A 15293-nucleotide genomic window follows, 5' to 3' on the forward strand; every position below is an offset into this window, starting at 1 on the left:
CATCTGTGACTTCGTGTGTCAAACTCCTGATGTTGTCTCTGTCATCATGCATAACACTCCTCCTGTCATCACTGACATCATGCATAACACTACCCCTCGCATTTCTGACTATGTGTGTATGACTCACCATCGTGTCTGTGACATCTTGTGTCACAACCCAAATGTCATGTCTGACTTTGGGTGTCACAATACCAATGTTATCTGTGTTACTGTGCAAGACAATAGCCCTGTCATCTCTGACATCGTGTGTGACACTCCCTGTTGCATCTCTGAATTCCTGTGTCTCACTCTACCGAAGTCCCTGACTTCATGTATCACACTCCCCTTGGGGTCTCTGACTTTGTGTTTAATACTCCCCGTGGTGCAACTGAATTCACGTGTAACTGAATTTGTGTCACACTGCCCATGATGTCTCTGACTTAATGCTTCGCAGCCCCCTGGCATCTCTTACTTCATGTCACACTTCTCATGTTGTCTATGACTTCGTCTTTCACACACACCCTGGTGTCTCTGAATTGCTGTGTTACACTACCCTTGGCATTTCCAACTTCGTGTCCCACACTCCCTCTGGCAACTCAGACTTTCTGTGTAACACGTCCCCTGTCATCTCTGACTTCATGTAGAAAACTCCACTTGACATTTCTTCCTTCATGTGTAACAGTCCACCATGGTGTCTCTGAATTTGTGTGTAACACTCCCTGGGTGGTCTCTGACTTCATCTGTCACTCTCCACCTGGCATCATGGACTTCATGAGTAATAGTCTATGTGGCATCTTTGAATTCTTGTGTAACACTTATCTTGGCATCTCTGACTTCATGTCACAATCCCCCTTCCATCTCTGAATTCGTGTGTTACACTTTCCATGGGGTCTTGGACTATGTGTGTCACACATTCCTGGTGTCTCTGACTTCCTGTGTAACACCACCCTGGTGTTTCTCACTTCATCTCTCACACTCCCATAGCATCTCAGACTTTGTGTCTAACAGTCCCCATGTCATTTGTGATTTCATGTGTCACAATCCACCTGGCATCCTTGACTTCATGTATCACACTGCTCCTGGCATTTCTGTCTTCATGTGTACCACACTCGGTGGCTTCTATGACTTCATGTGTCACACTCCACCTTGTGTCTCTAAGTTCATGTGGCACACTGCCCCTGCTGTATATATCTTTGTGTGTAAAACTCCCACTGGCATCTCTGACATCATGAGTAAATAGCTGGTGGCATCTCTGAATGTGTGTGTCATAGCCCATGTTGTCTGTGACTTTGAGGGTCACACTCAACCTGTTGTCTGTGACTTTGTGTGTCACACTCCCCCTGCTGTCTCTGACATCATGTGCAGCACTCCCCTTGGTATCTCTAACATCGTGTGTCACACTTCCAATGGTGTTTCTGACTTCCTGAGTCACACTCCTCCATGCTTCTCTGACTTGCTGTGTAAGATTCACTGTGGCATCTCTGATTTTTGCTGTCACAATCTGCCTGGCATCTCAAAGTTTGTGTGTCACACTTCCACTGGTGTCTTTGACTTTGGGTGTAACACTCTCCATTTCACCTCTGTCTTCATGTGTTACACTTCACCAGGAGTCCCTGACTTTGTGTATCACACTCCTCTTCTCGTCTCTGTCTTCATGTGTAACATACCTGGTGGCATCTCTCACTTTGTGTTTCACACTCCCCCTTGTGTCTCAGAGTTCATTGATCACACTCCCCCATCTCTGACTTCGTGTGTCACATTGCACCTTGGACCTCTGATTTTGCATGTCAAACTCCCCCTGGCGTCTCTGACCTTGTGTGTCTCACATCCCCTGACATCATGGACTTTGTGTGTAACACACCAAGTGGCATTTCTGACTCCCTGTGTAGCACTCTCTTTGGTGTCTTAGACTTTGTGGTTAACACTTCCCCATGGCTTCTCTGGCTTAATGTGTAACATTCCCCTTTGTGCCTCTGACTTCATGCATCACACACTCCGTGGTGTCTCTGACATCATGCATAATACTCCCACTGGTGTCTCTCAGTTCGTGTGTCCACAGGGTTCTGTGACTTCATGTGTAACACTCCCCCTGGTGCCAATGACTTTGTATGTATCACTCCACATGAGCTCTCTGACGTCGTGTGTCACACTCCCCCTGTTTTCTTGAGTTCATGTGTCACTCACCCACTGGTATCTTTGATTTCGTGTGTCAAGACTTCCCCTGGTGTCTTTGACTCATCTGTAAGACTTCACCTGGCATCTCATAATTTGTGTCTAACAATCACCATGGCATCTCTGACTTCATGTGTCACACTACCCCTTGCACCTCTGAGTTCGTGTGTCACATTCACTCTGCAATATATAATTTCGTGTGTAACACTACGCCTGGAATTTCTGACTTTGTGTATAACATGCCCCTGGCATCTATGACATTGTGTGTAACATTCACCATGCTTCCCTGACTTCATGTGTCACAATCCTCCTGGCGTCTCTGACATTGTGTTTAACACTCCTTGTGATGGCTCTCACTTTCTGATTAACAATCCCCCTGGCATTTCTGACTTCATGTGTTACAGTTCCCTTGGAGTCTTTGACTTTGTGTGTAACACTCCACGTGCCCTCTCTGACTTCTTGTGTAACACACCCCATGGCATCTCTGCTTCTATGTGTATCACTCCCTTAGAGTCTCTGACTTTGTGCATCATACTACCCCTTCCTCTTTGACTTCATGTGTAACACATCTCTGACTTCATGCGTCACTAACCCACTAGCGTGTCTGACTTTGTGCATCACACTCCCCCTTGTGGCTGTGAGTTTGTGCATCACACCCCCCATGTTGTCTCTGACTTCGTGTGTCACACTGCAACTTGGGTATCTGACTTTATGTGTCACACTCCCCCTCTCATCTCTGAATTTGTGTGTTACACTCCCCCAGTTGTCACTGACTTTGTGTGTATTGTACCACTTGGTGTTTCTGACACCACGAGTAAGAATTCCTCTGTTGTCTCTGAATTTGTGCTTAACACTCCACATTTTGTCTTTGTCTGTGAGTGTAACATTTACCCTGGTATCTCTGACTTCATGTGTCAGAATCCCTGTGATGCCTGTTACTACATGTGTCACAATCCTTCTGGCATCTCTGACTTTGTGTGTCATACTACCCTTTGCATTATGACTTCATGTATAACAATCCCTGTGCCATCTCTGATTTCGTGTGTCACTCTGCCTGGCTTCACTGACTTCATGATTAACACTCCCCCAGGCATCTCTGACTTTGTAACTTTCCCCATGGCATCTCTGATTTCAGGTGTCACACACCACCTGTCAGCTCTGACTTTGTGTGTTACACTCACTGTGGTGTCTTTGACTTCCTGTGTAATACTCCTACATGTGTCTCTTTGTGCATAGCACTCCACCTAACTCTTCTGACTTCATCTTTAACCCACCACTGTTTCTTCTCTGACTTCATGTGTAACACTCGCCCTGGTGTCTCTGATTCATGTGTAACACTCTCCCACTAGTATGTGACTTAATCCATAAGACTCCACCTTTCATCTCTGACTTCATGCCTCACGCTCCCCTCCATGTCTCTGACATCATGTATCACACTCTCAATGCTGTCTCTTTCATTGTGCGTAACACTGCCCCTGTTATCTCTGACATCATGTGTAACGTTTCCCCCTAGTATGTCTGACTTCATGTGTAACCCTCCCGTGGGTCTCTGACTTCATGTGCCGCACCCAAAATGTTGTCTATTGCTTCATGTGTCACACTCTTGATGTTGTCTGTGTCTCGTGATATAACACCCCTGTTGTCTCAGACACCGTGTGTAAACCTCCCACTGGTGTCTTTGACTTCATGTGTAACACTCCACTTCAGCATCCCTTGTTGTCTCTGAATTCATGTGTCACTCTCCTGTTGGTGTCTTTGAATTTGTGTGTAATACTCCACCCATCATCTATGACTTTGTGTGTAAAGCTCCATGTGGTGTCTCTGACTTCATGTGTCACATCTCCCTGGCCTATTCTTATTCATGTGTCACAATCCCCTGAGTGCCTCTGAGTTTCAGTGTCACACTCAACCTGTCATCTGACTTCATGTGTCACACTCCCTCTGATGTCTGTGACTTCATTAGCAACATTCCCCTTGGTGTCCCTGACATTGTGTGTCACACTCCCTATGGCCACTCTGATTTAGTGTGTCACTCTCCCCCTGGCTTCTCCAACTAAGAGTGTAACACTCACCATGGCATGTCTGATTACATATGTCACAATCCACCTGGCATGTCTAACATCATGTGTCTCACTCCCAGAAGTATCTCTTAATTTGGGTGTAACACTCCCCATGTGCCTCTGACTTCATGTGTCACACTTTCCCTTGCATCTTTGACTTCATGTTTTAGACTCCCCATGATATCTCTGACTTTGTGTGTAACATACTCTCTGGTGTCTCTGAATTCCTGTGTAATGCTAACCCTTGTGTTTCTGACTCCATTTGTCACACTACCCCTGGTGTCTTGGACTTTGTAACATTCCCTGTGTCATCTCAGAGTTTGGGTGGAACACTCCACCTGCTGTCTGAGACAGTGTGTAATGCTCCACATGGCATCTCTGACTACGTCTGTCCCAGGCCTGCTGGAGTCTTTGACATCATGTGTTCAGGAGTGTCCAGCTGGTGGTTCAGGAGTGTCAGGCAGGTGGTTCAGGTGTGGCTGGTAGTTGGTTCAGGATTGGCAGGCACGTGGTTCAGGCATGGCCAAAACATGGTTCAGGTGTGCCAAGCAGGTAGTTCAGGCATGCCCAGCAGGTGGACACGCCTGAAACAACTGTGGGCCACACCTGAACCACCTGCCAGACACGCCTGAGCCACATTTGGACCAAGACTGAACCACATTTCGGGCATGCCTGAACCATGTGCCAGCCACACCTGAACCAACTTCCGGGCACACCTGAACCACCTGCCAGAGATGACTTAATGAACTGCTGGACATGCCTGAACCACATTCCAGACATGCCTGAACCACCTGCCAGACACATCTGAACCACCTGCTGGACAAGCCTGAACCAAGTGCAAGAAAAGTATGAACCACCTGCCGGACATGCCTGAACCACATTTTGGCCATGCCTGAAAAACATGCCTGCCAAGCCTGAACCACCTGTTGACCACGCCTGTACCTCCTACCAGGCACATCTAAACCAACCCTAAATTAAGAGTGTGTGACACACGAAGTCAGAGATCTCAATGGTGTGTTACACATGATGTCAGAAATGCCAGTGGGAGTGTTACAGACGAACTCAGAATCACCAGGATGATTGTTACACATGAAGTCTGCAATGCCAGTGAGAGTGTTTCATAGGAAGTCAGAGACACCAGGGTGTGTGTGACAGATGAAGTCATAGAGGTCATGGGGAGAGTTACACATGAAATCAGAGACAACAGGTGGAGGGGCACAAAGTCACAGATGCCACATGGAGTGTTACACACAATATGAGTCACTATGTGTAGTGTTACAGACGAAGTCATACATACCAGGAAGAGTATTACACACAAAGTCACAATCACCACATGGAGTGTTATGCATTAAATAAGAGGCACCATCTGGAATGTTACACATGAAGTCAGAGACACCATGTGGAGTGTGACACCCAAAGATAGAGACTCCATTGGTAGTGTTACACACAAAGTAATAGACAGCAAGGGAAGTGTGGTACAAGTACTCAGAGAAACAAGGGAGAGTGTGACACACGAAGTAAGAGAGCAGAGGCAGTGTGACACACGAAGTCAGAGATGCCAGGTGGAGTTTTACACACGAAATCAGTGATGCAAAGGGGAGTGTTACACATGAACTCAGAGACACAATGGGGATTTTAAAACATGAATTCTGAGATATCAGGGGCTGTCTGACACACGAAGTCAGAAACACCAGGGGTAGTCTTACACAGGAAGTGAAAGAAAACAGTGAATTTGTAACACACGACTTCAGAGATGCCACATGGAGTGTTACACACAAAGTCAAAGACACCACGGTGAGTGTTACACAGGAAGTCAGAGACTCCACCTGGAGTGTTACACACAAGTCAAAGACAAAAGGGGGAGTTTTACACATGAAGTCAGAGAGGGCAAGGGGTGTGTTACATATGAAGTGAGAGACACCAGGGAGTATGTGATATACGAAGTCAGGGACGCCAGGCATAGTGTGACACAAGAACTCAGAGACAGCAGGTGGATTGTTATAAGTCAAAGATCCCACACAAAGGCACAGACACCAAGGGGGTGTGACACACGAGTTCAGAAATGCAAGGAGTACTGTTACAGACAAATTCAGAGATGCAATGTGGAGTGTTACATACCAGCTCAGACACACCAGGGGGATTGTTACACACGAAGTCAGAAACATCAGAGTTAGTGTTACACATGAAGTCAGAGACACCATTGTGTGTGTGACAGAGGAAGTACACAGATGTCAAGGGGTGTGTGACACACAAAGTCAGAGATGCCAGGGGAAGTGTGTCACACAAAGTCAGAGGTGCCTTGGTGATTTTTAAACTTGAAGTCAGAGACACCATGGGGAGTGAGACAAAAGAAGTCAGAGATGCCATGGTGAGTGTTACACTCAAAGTCAGAGATGCGAGGGGGAGTATGACACATAAAATCAGAGATGCCTGTGTGAGTGCTATATAAGAGATGCCTGTGTGAGTGTTATATAAGAAGTCTGAGAAACCACAGGGTAGTGTTACACTAGAAGGCAGATAGGAAAAGTGAAGTGTTTCACAAGAAATCAGAGACACCAGGGAGTGTGTATCACATGATGTCTGAGACGCCAGGGGTAGTGTGAAACATGAAATAAGAAATGCCTGTGTGAGTGTTATATAAGAAGTCCAAGACTCCATGGGGAAGTATTACACTTGGAGGCAGAAAGGCCACCTTGAATGTTACATGTGAAGTGAGAGGCACGAGGGGATGTGTTACTCACAAAATCGGAGAGGGCTGGGTGGGTAACACATGAAGTCAAAGACTCCAGGGGAAGTACAACACAAGAATTCAGAGACACCACGGGGAGTGTTACACACAAACTACGTGACAAGAGTGGGAGAGTGGCACACGAATTCAAAGATGCCATGGCAAGTATGACACATAAAGTCTGAGATGGCATGTGGAGTGTTACACACAAATTCCTCAACTTCACAGGGACAAATGAAATCATAGGCGACAGGGGTTGTGTGACACACGAAGTCAGAGATGAAATGGGGAGTGATACACATGAAGTCAGAAATGCAACAGTGGATAGATACAGATGAAGTTAGACACGCCATGTTGGGTGTTACAAATGAAGTGAGAGATAGCAGGCATGTGATACACATGAAGTCAAACAGGCCATGTGGAGTGTTAACACACAACATCAGAGATGCCAGGGGGACTGTGACACACGAATTCAGAGACTCCAGAGGTAATGTAACACATGAATTCAGAGACGCCATGGGGAGTGTGACACAAGAAGACAGAGTTGCCAAAGGGAGTGTAATACACGAAGTCAAGGAAGACGTGGGTGGTGTGATACACAAATTCAGAGATGCCACATAGGTGAGTTACATACGAAGTCAGAGATGCGAAGTTGCATGTTACACATGAAGTCAGAGATGGCAGGGGGAATGTTACACACAAAGTCAGAGACACCAACAGTGTGTTGCACATGATGTCAGAGATACCAGGGGGAGTGTGACACTCGAAGTCAGAAACACAAGGCTTAGTGTTCCACAGGAACTCAGAGATGCCAGGGAGTGTGTTACACACGAAGTCAGAGACACTTCAGGGAGTGTGATACATGAAGTCAGAGATGCCAGGGCAAGTGAGACACACAAAGTCTGAGTCACTAGGGGTAGTGTGACACACGAAGTCAGAGATGAAATGGAGAGTGTTGCACAAAAGGTCAGAGACACTGGTGGGAGTGTGACAAAAGATAGAGATGCTAAGCTGATTGTTACACATGAAATCAGAGATGACACGGCAAGTGTTATGCATTAAGGGGAGTGTGACACACTAACTCAGAGATGCAATTTGGAGTGTGACACATGATGTCAGAGACACCATGGTGAGTGTGACCCTCAAAGTCACAGATGCCACAGAGAATGTGACATAAACTCAGAGATGCAATAGGGAGTGTTATACATGAAGTCAGAGATGCCAGTAGGAGCATGATACACAGAGAGAGGAAGGCCAGGCGGAGTGAGACACACAAAGTCAGAAACACCATGGGGAGTGTTAGACACGAAGTCGGAAATGCCATGGAGAATGTGACACATGAAGTCAGAGACGCCAGTGGGAGTAGACACTAGAGGTAGTTTGAAACAAGAAGTTAGAGATGCCTGGTGGATTGTGACACAAAGTCAGAGACACCACAGTGAGTGTTACAGACGATGTCAGAGATGCCAAAGGGACTTTGACACATGAAGTCAGAGACGCAACAGGGAGTGTGACACACGAAGTGAGAGATGCCCATTGGAGTGTTACTCACAAATTCAGAGACACCACAGGGAGTGTAATGCATGAAGTCAGAGACCCCAGTGGCAGTGTCATGCACGAAGTCAGAGATGCCACGGGGGAGTGTTATGCACAAAATCAAAGAGAACAGGGGGAGTTTTACACACACAGTCAAAGACGGCAGTGGTAGTGTTACCCATGAACTGAGAGATACCTAAGGGTGAATTACACACGAAGTCAGTTATGCCAGTGGGAGTGTTATGCATGAAGTCAGAGATGACAGGGTGAGTGTTACGCATGAAGTCAGAGATACAATGGGGAGTGTGATACACAAAGTCTGGGATGCCAGGCGGAGTGTTACACATGAAGTCAGAGATGCTGGTGGGAGCGTTACAGACAAAGCCTGAGATGCCAGGGGGAGTGTTACACAGGAAGTCAGAGACATCAGGGTGTTTGTGACAGATGAAGTCAGAGACACCACAGGGAGTGGGACACACAAAGTCAGAGATGCCAGAGGGACTGTGAGACACAATGTTAGAGAGACCAGGCATATTTTGACACATGAAGTCAGAGACACAATGTTGAATGTTACATTTGAAGTCAGAGACTCCAGGCGGAGTTTGACATATGAAATCAGAGATGCCAGTGTGAGTGTTACACAAGTAGTCCAAAACTCCACAGGGAGTGTGACATTCAAAGGCATAAAGGCCATGTTGTGTTACACATTAAGTCAGAGACACTAGGACGTGAGTACCAAAGTCTGAGGTGCCCTGTGGAGTGTTCCACACAAAGTCAGAGACCCAGTGGTAGTGTTACACACGAAGTCAGAGATACCATGTGGAGTGTTACACACAAAGTTCAAGAAGATATGGGGTAGTGTTGCACATGAAGGAAGAAATGCCACATGGAGTGTTACTCATGAAGTCAGACATGCCAGCGGGAGTGTTACATACAAAGTCAGAGATGCCACATGCAGTGTAACACACAAATTCCACGATACCAAGGGGAGTGTGACACACAAAGTCAGAGATTCCAGGCAGAATTTGAAACGATGTCAGAGCACCAGAGTGGAGTGTGCCACATGAACTCAAAGATGAGAGGAGGAATGTGATGCACAAACCCAGAGACACATGAGGAGTGTGACAAACGAAGTCTGAGACACCATTGGGAGCATGACACATGAAGTTACATATGGTAGGGGGAGTGTGATGAACGTACTAAGAGAAACAAGGGGAGGTAGGAGACACAAAGTCAGAGCTGCCACTGGGTGTGTTACACATGATGTCAGAAACGCCAATGGGAGTGTGAAACATGAAGTCAGTGACACCACAGGGAATGTTGCCCATGTAGTCAGAGATGCCAGGGTGAGTGTGACACACAAAGTCACAGGTGCCAGGGCGAGTGTGACACATGATTCAGAGACACCAGTTGGAGTGTGACACACGACGTCAGAGATGTCAGGTGGAGTTTTACACACGAAGTCAGAGACACCAGTGGGAGCATAACACACAAACTCAGAGACACAAGTGGGATAGTTACACAAGAATTCTGAGACACCAAGGGGTGTGAGACACACAAAGTTAGAAACCCCAGGGGTAGTGTTACACAGGAAGTAGGTGTAAACGATGTTCATATTTGGGCTAGAAAATAGTCCATTTTCATTTATTAAGGTTGCAACAGCCCTTAAGAAAGATATAGAGGCCAACCTGGTGGCTTAGTGGTTGTTTCACACTCTGCTTCAGCAGCGCCTGGTTCATGGGTTCAGATCCTGGGTGCAGACCTACACACCACTCCTCAAGCCATGGCCCCATCCCATATACAAAATCGAGGAAGATTGGCATGGATGTTAGCTCAGGGACAATCTGCCTCAATAAAAAAAAAGAAAGAAAGAAAAGGAAAAGAAAAAGATATAAACATCCCTGCCCTGACTGCTAAAAATTTAAGGCAGACCTAGTTCTGGACCCCAAATCAGAATCTTCAAGTTGTCCACAACCTTGCAAGGCCAGAGAATCACGAGGAGATTTCTACTCTGGAGAGGAGAAAGTGGATGACACAACTGGTTTGGAAACACCACAAACTGCACCTGCATTAAGAGAAGCAACTCAGAAAGGAGAATGTTCTAGTCCTATTTTGTCTCACACACAAACTTGGCACTCACAAGGGTACCCAGGTCTCAGCCCTGCCCTAGCTTTCCTTGCCCAGCTTGCAGAGGCCTCCGCAGAAGTTGTGGAGGTCATTGATCTTCCCGTCCAGCACCTTCAAGATGTTCTTCAATTCTGCCTTCAAGCGGCATGGTCAGTAGTTACCTTCCTCAATGTCTGTCTTTAGAGAAAGCACTTTGTCTCTCTGGTTTTGATTATCTCTCTTTGCTGCCTCTAACTGCTCAGAAATGTATTCACACTCTGACATGAGCTGAGGTCTGAGTTTACTTTGTTTTTGGAGGTCTTTTAACTATCTTCTTTTCTCAGTGTTCTGACTCCAGCTCCTCATTTCTTCTCTTTAACTGACTATTCTTCTCCTTCTCTTTGTTATCTCTCTGCATTGTTCTTCCAACTCCTCAGGATTGTTCCACAGCCAGTCGTTCTCTTCAGGGCAGATAGAGAACTTCCTCTTCCACTGCTCCATGCTGGCCACTGACTCCTGCAGTGCCGTGGTCAGCTGTACATTGCTCTTCTGCAGGGTCTGCAGCTTATTCTCCTATTTCTTCACATTGGCAGCACTCTATGTCACAGATCAGCTTGTCATGCTCAGACTTCAGCTCTGTGTCAGTGGAGCCAATGTGAGAGGTCTTTTCATTGTGTGTCCCATTGACACTGGATGCCTCAGTAGAAGGTGAAGTTTCACACCCAGATTCTTGGGAATGATTACTCAGGGTTTTGATTTTTCTCCTGGGACTTGTCTCTGGCTAGTTTTGCAGCTTTTTTTACCTCCTAAAATTTCTCTGTAAATTTTGTCAGCTGCTGTTCAGAGGAAAAACCCAAACCAAACACCACATTGGCTCTGCTGTTGGTTCACTGCTCAAGCTTCCGTGATATTTTGCTTAAAGTCATATTGACTGTGATTGTTTTGTTTATGATCACTTTGGCTCCTTACAAACAAGTGATCCAATAGCTATTTTTTGTGACATATAGGAATAGGAAATGGTGGCTGCCTCCTCACTTGCTGGCACCCAGTTCTTGGTGATGGAGTCAATCTGGAAGACATGTGCTTGGGTGGTGAAGACAGGCTGCTCTCCCATTTCCTGCACTGCTCTCCACAGCTACTTCCTATGCAGCATGTAAGGTGGCCTGTGCCTGCTGAGCTCAGCCCTGGCCCCTCTCCACTCTGTGAAGCTGCTGTTGCTGCCTCCAGGTGCAGTGGGGAATGGGCCACCAGGGGCGGGGTGACTAAGCTGTCCAGCTCCCCCACCGGGCTTCTTAAGTAACCTCATGGCTTTCAGCCCTAGGGCCCCTGACTGTGGTTATTTTTTAGATATTTGAAAGTTGTTCATGTTTTGTACAAATATGTGGGTGTTAACGGTTCATTTTAGTGATGGGTAACAGAAAATGGTAAGAATCCATGTATTTCCTGTAACATTAAGCTAGTAATTGGTGGAATTAGTTACCTGAATTCAGGCTCTTTGATTCCTTTCATTATGCTTCCACTTAACAGTTCCCTGACTCCTTAAGAGTAACCTTAGTTTAGCTATTTTATTCAACCCAGAAGCTATTTAAAAGGATGTTTTAAATGAAATCAGCTTGTGGTCATATTATTACTTTTTGTTTACACTTTAATTGATAGTTTCTATTGTCATTTCAGAGTGGTTACAAAATATGGCCTGCAAGATTTCTGCTTTCATGACATTGTTGACTTTTTTTTTAAGCCTTAAAACCTTTCCATTTTTAAAGAGATTTACCTGGGTATTCAAACATAATGTGAATCCTCTGTTTACTTGTTAAAAGTACTGTCCATCTCTCTATCTTCCCAACTACAGTAGTAAAACTCTTTAATAAATTTGTATAAAAATATTTAAGATCACTTACTCGTTGTTTAACTCTGCACAATATAATTGACATAACAGGTCTACTTGCTTATCTTTAGAAAATCCTGATTATTAGGATGGCCCTTGGATACTGTCTGGAAACTTAGTTTTTTGTGGTTTTTCTGGTGAGGGAGATTGGTCCTGAGTTAACATCTGTGCCAGCCTTCCTCTATATCGTATGTGGGACACCACCACAGCATGGTTTGAGGAGCAGTGTGTAGATCTTCACCTGGGATCTGAGCCTCAGAACCCCAGGACACCAAAGCAGAGCATGTGAACCGAATCACTATACCACTCAGCCAGCCCCTGGAAACTTAGATTTTGAAATTTGGCTGCTTGTTTTATTATTGTTGAGTTTTACATTTTCTTTGAATATTTTGAAAAGCAGTCCTTTATTAAATATGACTTCTGCAAATATTTTCTCCCAGTCTGTGGCTTCTCTTTTTATTCTCTTGGTAGTGTCTATAGGAGAATAAAAAAATTTAATTTTAATGAAGCCTAGTTTATCAATTCTTTTATTTGTGGATTGTGCCTTTAATGTCATATCTTTAAAAACATTACCAAATTCAAAGTCATCTAAATGTTCACTAGATTGTCTTCTAGGAGTTTTATGCTTCTTGTTTTATATTTAGGTCTGTGATACATGTTGAATTAATTTTGTGAAGGATATGGAGTCTCAGTCTAGATTCATTTTTTTCCTGCTGAGGAAGATTAGCCCTGGGCTAACACCTGTTGCCAATATTCCTCTGCTTTTTTTTTTTTTTTTAAGATTTTATTTTTTTTCCTTTTTCTTCCCAAACCCCCCCAGTACATAGTGGCATGTTCTTAGTTGTGGGTCCTTCTAGTTGTGGCATGTGGGACGCTGCCTCAGCATGGTTTGATGAGCAGTGCCATGTCCGCGCCCAGGATTTGAACTGACGAAACACTGGGCGGCCTGCAGCAGAGCGCGCGAACTTAACCACTCGGCCACGGGGCCAGCCCCTTCCTCTGCTTTTTATACTTGGTCACTGCCACAGTGTGGCTGATGTGTGGTGTAGGTCTGTGCTCAGGTTCCAAACCAGTGCAGCAAACCCAGGCCACTGAAGTGGAATGTGCTGAACTTAATGACTATGCCCCAGGGTCGGCCCCCAGATTCATTTCATATTTTTAATGTGGATGTCCAATTCCAGAACTATTTTTTGAAAATATCTTTTCTCCTTTGAATTGCCTTTGCTCCCTTGTCAAAATCAGTTCACTATACCTATGTGGGTCTATTTCTGTCCTTTCTATTGTCCTAACACAATAGTGTTAGCTAAGACCTCCAACATGTCACATAATTACTTTTTATTTTTTGTGGAGAGAACATTTAAGGTTCTAGCCCCTTGTCAACTTTAAAATATATAATACTCTATTATTAACTATAAGCATCACGCTGTACATTAGATCCCCAGAACTTGTTCATTGTGTAGCTGGAAGTTTGTACTCTTTGACCAATTTTTCCCCATTTCCCCCACTCCCCCAATCCCTGTTAATGAACATTCTACCCTAGTTTTCTACGAGTTTAACGTTTTTTAGATTCTACATGTGAGTGATAGAATACCATATAGTCATTCATTGCTTAACAACAGGGATATGTTCTGAGAAAAGCATCATTAGGTGATTTTGTCATTGGGCAGACATCACAGAGTGCACTTGCACAAACCTAGATGGTATAGCCTACTACATACCTAGGCTATATGGTACTAATCTTCTGGGACCAACTTTATATATACGATCCATCATTGACCAAAATGTCATTATGCAGCACATGACAATATTTTCTTTCTTTGTCTGACATATTTTATTTAGCATAATACCTTCAAGGTCCATCAATGTTTCCACAAAAGGTAGAATTTCCTTCTTTCTCCTGGCTGAATAATAGTACATTCTATATGTATACCACATCTTCTTTATCCATTCATCCATTGATGGACAGTTACGGTTTTTTCATATATTGACTATTATGAAAAATGCTGCAAAGAACATGAAAATGGAGATACCTCTTTGAGATCCTAACTTCATTTCTTTCGGATATGTACCCATAATTATGATTGCTGGATAATATGGTAGATCTATCTTTAGTTTTCGAAGGAGCTTCCATACTATTTCTATAGTGACTACACAAATTTACAGTCTCGCCAACAGTGCACAAGGGTTCCCTTTTCTCCACATTTTCACCAACACTTATTGTCTCTTATCTTTTTGATGACAGCCATTCTAACAAGTGTGAGGTGATGTCTCATTGTGATTTTGATTTGAAAATTTTTATTTGTGATTACTTTATTTGGTTTATTTTCAAATATGCCTCATCACATGTCTCCTACACTTTACTTACTCTTTAAAAAACTTAAATTATTTGTGTTTTTTTCTTAATCTGATATCCAATATCTCACATCACTTGAGTTCTAATTATGAATTTTTTGGTTTCAGATGATTATTGTTACACACTTTGTAATTTAGTTATTGGCACATGTGCCATAGTAAAGTTAACAACAAAACAATGTGGAACTATTTTGCTCCTTGGAAGGTCTAAGTAGCTTAGTGATAGATTGGTAGACAGAAAAATTTGTATTTACTTGTTCCAGGAGCCCATGCCCTACAGCTGAGAACTTTTTTTCTTTTGTTTTGTTTTTTTGAGGAAGATTAGCCCTGAGCTAACTACTGCCAATCTTCCTCTTTTTGCTGCAGAAGACTGGCCCTGAGCTAACATCCGTGCCCATCTTCCACTACTTCATACATGGGACGCCTACCACAGCACAGCTTTTGCCAAGCGATGCCATGTCCAAACCCGAGATCT

The 15293-nt window shown here is 44.4% G+C and overlaps 1 pseudogene; it reads right to left on the bottom strand.

The window, feature by feature from the left end:
• Positions 1-10641: 10641 nt before the first annotated feature.
• Positions 10642-11695, bottom strand: LOC139040948 (homer protein homolog 2 pseudogene; annotated as a pseudogene).
• Between the last annotated feature and the right edge of the window lie 3598 nt (positions 11696-15293).

This window comes from Equus asinus, chromosome 18 (genome assembly GCF_041296235.1).
Source record: "Equus asinus isolate D_3611 breed Donkey chromosome 18, EquAss-T2T_v2, whole genome shotgun sequence".
Classification (NCBI taxonomy): domain Eukaryota; kingdom Metazoa; phylum Chordata; class Mammalia; order Perissodactyla; family Equidae; genus Equus; species Equus asinus.